At 36.9% G+C, this 6,267-nt stretch overlaps 1 protein-coding gene across 1 annotated transcript in view; it reads left to right on the forward strand.

Moving 5' to 3' along the window:
• Nucleotides 1-1,481: 1,481 nt before the first annotated feature.
• The window catches only part of LOC107557060 (uncharacterized), a 38,629-nt gene continuing 33,843 nt past the window's right edge, over nucleotides 1,482-6,267 (forward strand). The window contains exon 1 of the mRNA XM_016240366.1: nucleotides 1,482-1,787. The gene's annotated coding sequence lies outside the window, so the exon portion shown is untranslated. The remainder of the gene's footprint in view (nucleotides 1,788-6,267) is intronic.

Here is a 6,267-nt window from a genome sequence, read left to right on the forward strand (position 1 = left end):
TGTTTTAGTAAAAAACAACAATGTTCACAAAGCCATATATTTTTGTGTTATTCTTTATTTTTTATTTAAAAATAGATTTATTATATTTAAAAAAATTTTTTTTTGAAAAATCTTGATGCAACTCTTGTATAACAACTGTTAATAGTTATCCATTATTATTATAAGCATTAATAATAATAGTAATAATAAATTATTATTATTAATTTATTTATTGAAAAGGAACATTTTAGAAAAATGTCCATAGAACAGTAGTTCATAATAAGCAGAGGCTGGGACTGTCAAGCTCCAAATGGACAAACAAACAACATAAAAATACTGTATAAATTTGTGTGATGAATAGACTTAAAGGAATAGTTCACCCAAAATGAAAAGTAATTTACTCATACTCAAGTTTTTCCAAACCTGTATGAATTTCTTTCTTCTGCTGAACACAAAAGAACATATTTTGAAGAATGTGGGTAAGCAAAAAGTTGCTGGTCCCCACTGACTTATGTAGCATCCCCCCCTCCCATACTATGGAAGTTGATGGGAATCAGCAACCGTTTGGTGACAGAATTTGCATTCTCCAACACACGTTTATACTAGAGTTTGTTTGTGTGTGTGTGTGTGTGTGTGTGTGTGTGTGTGTGTATCAAGTTTGGTGCTACACAGCAAGGCATTTTTGGATCTGAATATGATCCACTTTTGATGAACGATCCCTTTAAATCAACATTATCAGGTCCACTCATAACAGACCGGTTCTCGAAAACCAGTAGATGGCGCTGTTGGTTAAACTTCAGTATTTAAACAGTAACAAAGCAAATGCAGCCTACATTTCCATATACAAATTTCTCCGAAATAATAAAAAAAATATATATTTCAGTACACATTTGCAGATGAAAACGGTCCAATCCAATAGGAACTGAGAGAGAAGAAGAAGATTAAAAACAAGGAAAGCTAGATTCCAGAGTGGCTGGATTTGTGTCATATATATATATGACTGGAAATTTGTGCGGTCACAATTTCACTGATTTATTCATTAACCTAGAGTATCACTGCACTCGTTACAGCAGTACAACTATTTCTGAGCGATAACAAAGACAGTTGCACTCGTGCGCCCCCTGGTGTCTGATTACACTAAAGCATGCTGCGTGTCTGAAAACACAATGTCGTTAACAGTGTCTTTTTTACATAATTTTTTTTTTAACAAAGTCTTTAAGCTTGTAAATCAGTGTCCTTCCTGTATGTTAATTTACACCAAAAAAAAAAAATTATAAGGAAATTACAAGAGGAGATTTTCTGCACTGTAAGTAATCATTGGTAAAATTTCAGTGAGAGGAAGTGCCTTAAATACTGTACAGTTGTGTTTTATTTTTGGCACTGAAATTGCATTGAGTAATGTCAAGATCGACTCATCCTCTTACGTGTTTTTCTGTAAATTCCTTTGCTCAAGTGATGAAGTTAGTTCTGTGTCATTTGTTTCTCCTTCTCCTTCAGCCGCCCCTCCTCCTCTCTCCCGCCTCTGTCTCTGTTAAACAGGATGCTACTACTTCGTTTGCGGTGCCAACAGCTGAGGTCTGCTTCCTGAGTTTCCCTCCAGCCTGAGAGAGTTACAGGAACAGAAAGGAAGTGTGAAGGGACAGTGTGTAATGTACGTTTGTTAGAGAGAGCAAAAGAAAAGAGAGAGAGAGAGAGAGAGAGAGACTATGGAATGCTGTGATGTCACCAGCTAAGTCATACACAAAGGCACACACAAGCACTCACTCTCACTCCTAGTAAAGTCCGCCGTGGAGCGTCTGCACCCAGCTGTGAGTACATTTTACTTCACACAGGCTTTTTTCCTTCTCTTTCCAACTTTCTGTTTGCCACCGTATCTGTCTGCATTTCTAGACATTAACTGCAGTCTGTTATATGTGTAGGCAGGCAGGCATCCACTGTTTTGTCTCAGTCACAGTTGCTGTTGTTGCAGTACTGGTTTGTGTATGATATGATCTCAGACTTTTTTTTTAGTTGTAGACACCCCCCATCTCTCTGAAAGAGGTCACAGCATGCCAGTTCAGTTGTGGCCAAAATAAGACCATTTTAAAATAGAGCAGACGAGTTGTGAATGGAGGGGGGTCTGCTGACTACAGAAGCGAACCCCTGTTCCTGAGGAATCCCCACAGTCAGGCCTAAAAAGAGCCCGGAGACCATGTGTTTGAGTAAAATATGCTCTTTAGCAGAGGTTTCCTAACCTTTACAGTGTCATTATACTAAAGCTGATCATTATGTAAATATTCAAAACGTTCTTTATTATTTGAAAACCGCTTACAGTTTTCTTTTTCTTTTTTAGTTCTCTATTTCTATTAATAACCAGATTGTTCTGGTTTTTAAAAGCTATGACCACATAACACATTTATAAAATAAAAATGATAAAACAGGGAAATAATCACAATTAATCTCTTAATTTCCAACTAGTCTTTAATAAAAATATTGATAAAACACATATTTAAAATGATTGCATTGTTGAAGGGGTCATATGATGGTTTTTTAAAGATCATTATTTGGTGTAACAGAATATGTTGACATGCTTTAATGTTCAAAAAACACATTATTTTTCAAATACTGTACATTATTGTAGGTCCTCTACGCTTCGTTTTCTACAAAGTCCATCTTTCCTGGGAACATCTACGTCACGGACAAGACCAAATTTACAGTCTTCTGACTAAGCAGGAGACGTCCAGACGTCATTGGACAAATGTCATGGCCAATATTAGCAGAATCTGATATTAGTTAAAAGATCTCCTCAGTGTGACACTGAAACACTGTAAACATCCAGTCAAGAACTATGTATATCATGGGGTTTTTCCCTTAGTTTCACTGCTTTTTAACACTGAAGGTCGCAGACGTCACAGATACGAGATCTCCGTGAGGAGGACAGCTGTCTAAAAGCTGGTAAGAGGGAGGAGTAAACCGCTGAGATGTGAGAGGAATGCATCTGAGAGATAGAGGGTATCTGTAAAATGGCAAAAGAGACAGAGAGCTGTGAAAAAGCAAACAAAAGAATGAAAAATGAAACTTTACATTGCTTAGCTAAAGTTAAACCCGTTTAAACTGGTTAGACGTACAGAGGTCTTATGGAATCTGGCAAATCGACTTTGTTACTGGAAGAGCCAGAACTTTGACAGATCATCCTCAACTAGATTAGTCAATGAGGTCAAAATATTACAATGCAATGAAAGTTTGAAGTGTCCAGAAACCTTTTTGTGGCCACTGTATAGCCATTCTCTTGGGTTCATAAGGAAGTTCACGGCATTAAATAAGGTTGACATGCGTAAATCCAGGAAGAAGTCATCTTTGCTTAGTAACAAAGCAGTTCTTATCAGATCCCTGCGTTTCAGACCTCAGAGGAGAACATAGAGTCCTCTATCTCCTTGAGACAATGGCAGCTGTTCTTGCAGGTCAGTGGTCTCCCCAAGACATACCGATACAACATCTTGACTACCTCTGTGCAACCCTGTCCAATGGACCATGGTGTCTGTTAGCAAAGTGGATAAAATGTCAGTCATTCAAGGTTCTGTCACACAATAGTGCAAAACTGTAATAAAATAACACAATAAAGAGAGTCTCTGGAGACATCCTGACCCTTGCATTGTGTGAGCAGGCTACACAAGGCAGAGGAAACACTTCTGTTACTGACCCAGTGTTTAGAGCAAGAAAGGAAATGTCAGCCAGGCCAAGTTCCATTCCCTCACATAGATGACTGCCAACAAAGCAGGAAGTATACAGGAAACACGGGCACTCAAAACACACTGAGGAAGAAGAAAGAGGAAGTAAAAGGAAGAACGTTGGGATTGTAGATTTAATTATCGACAGTTGTGAACAGATGATGTGGATGTGTTTTTTGTGGTTTTGTTTTGCTTTTTGCCATTGGTTTTGTAACATGTCTTACATATTGCATTGCATATTTGCATGCTTTTATTTAGCAAGAATTCATTTAAACAAAAGTGACAGTAAAAACATGTATGTTGTAACAAAAGATTCCTATTTCAAATAAATGCTGTTTTCATTAATTCTGAACTTAATCCACAAAAATATTCGGCAGCAATACTGCTTTCAACATTAATTATATATATAAAAAAATCTAAAATCAGCATTTATTTCTGAAGGATCATGTGATACTGAAGACTGGAGTAATGGCTGCTGAAAATTCAGCTTTGCATCACATTAATGAATTAGATTTTAAAATATATTGAAATAGAAAACGGTTATTTTAAGTTGTAATAATATTTCACAATACTACAGTTTTTACTGCATTTCTGATTAAATAAATGCTGTTTTGGTGAGAACAATAAACATATTTCAAATACATTTAACAAGTCTTACCGACCCAAATTGAACGATAGTGTATAATGAAGGAGAGACCAGGGCTAGTTGCACATCTAGGTTTAAGGTTTTAAAAAGTAAAAAGGTTTTAGTCTAAACTGCTGCATAGACTTGATCCTTGTAAGATGCTGTTTTGTTGGCATCACCTCTTTAAGGCCTAATATGGAGGAAAGAATGAAGTCAAGAGTCCAAGACCATATTTTCTATGACTCGAAATAGCTGGTCTTAAAGGGTTAGTTCACCCAAAAATAAAAATTAGGCTGTGTTTTACTCACCCCCGATGCATCCTAGGTGTATATGACTTTCTTCTTTCAGACGAATCCAGTCGGAGTTATATTAAAAATTGTCTTTGATCTTTCAAGCTCTGTCGTTGTACTCAGCGGGTGTTGCATTCCTTCTGTCCAAAAGACGTGAAATAAAAGGCACCCTTCCACAAAAAAAAAGTGTCTCACACGGCTCCGGGGGGTGAACAAAGGCCTCCTGTAGCGAATCGATGCGTTTTTGTAAGAAAAATATCCATATTCAAAACGTAATTATCACTTGAATCTAGCTTGCGCCAACAGTTGTACACAGAAGCAGCTCCGGGAGCATGACGCATGAGGTCAGCGTTGCGCAAGCGCCAGTGAGTCTCGTGAAAACCAACGTTTGTTTACAGGATCAAAAGAAGCAAAGTTTCCTTACTTTAGCAAAGGAAAACAAGTCTCCTCTTGGCTTATATCGAAATCCTCCGACATTCTTCTTTACAAATCCTCGTTTTGTACTTCTAATTAGTGACCAGTGTTTTGTTTCGATCTCTCCGCGTGCGTCACTTCTCAGCGGCGCATGCACAAAGCTGACCTCATACGTAATTCCCCCGGAACTGCTTCCATTTTACAACAGTGAGCGCAAGCTACATTCAAGTGTTTATTGGACAGAAGGAATGCAACACCCGCTGAGTACAACGATAGAGTTTGAAAGATCAAAGACAATTTATAATGTAACTCCGACTGGATTCGTCTGAAAGAAGAAAGTCATATACACCTAGGATGCATCGGGGGTGAGTAAAACACAGCCTTATTTTTGGGTGAACTAACCCTTTAACTACAGCGAGTCCCAATACTCCTGAAAATATGGATTTGGACTTGAGATGGACCTGAGTCTGGTCTTGTCTGGACTCGAGTACTGCAACACTGACTGCTACTACTATTAATAAAAAAAAAAAGGAAAAATAAATTCATAAAACTTACAAGAGAATAAATCAGCTTTTTTATATTTTATACCTTTTTAAGCATTCAGTGAATTAGCCTCATTTAATGTTGTTTAGCTAACATTAATTTACCCCCAAAGTCACTGAGTCACTGGCAGGAATGCTGAGTCAGTGATTATTATATATATATATATATATATATATATAATAAAACTTTGGTTTCTGCTCATTTCCACATAATTTCACATGGTCGTTTTAGCTATTATGGCAGTTCAGCCTGTTTGGTTTGACATGAGTGTTTTCTCTTGACTGGGATCACGAGTGTGTCAGTCAGGCTGTTCAACTGGAATCTTATTATTTTGCCTGCAAGAAAAACCAGTTCATCATGAGAAGGTTTTCCTTATTTGCTGTCAAATGTTTCTCTCTCTCTCTCTCTCTCTCTCTCTCTCTCTCTCTCTTATACAGTACAAGTCACCTTCATTTTTCACATTGTAATTTGTATCTCATGTTGTCTTTCTCTGTATTTAATTTGGTTGTGCCATTTGTTCTTAAGACTTGACAAGTAGTTAATAAGCTTCTCATAAAGGAATATGTAGTGATAAAATAATGTTTAGCTTTATTGATCCAATAAGCAGCCTTAAAATGTTTTTCTTTTTTTTTTCCTTTTGACATATTGAATCGTGTTATGGTTGAGAACATTCATAAGAACAGGAAACATAATGCATAAATAATTGTGA

This window comes from Sinocyclocheilus grahami, unplaced genomic scaffold (genome assembly GCF_001515645.1).
Source record: "Sinocyclocheilus grahami isolate Dianchi unplaced genomic scaffold, SAMN03320097.WGS_v1.1 scaffold588.1, whole genome shotgun sequence".
Lineage (NCBI taxonomy): Eukaryota > Metazoa > Chordata > Actinopteri > Cypriniformes > Cyprinidae > Sinocyclocheilus > Sinocyclocheilus grahami.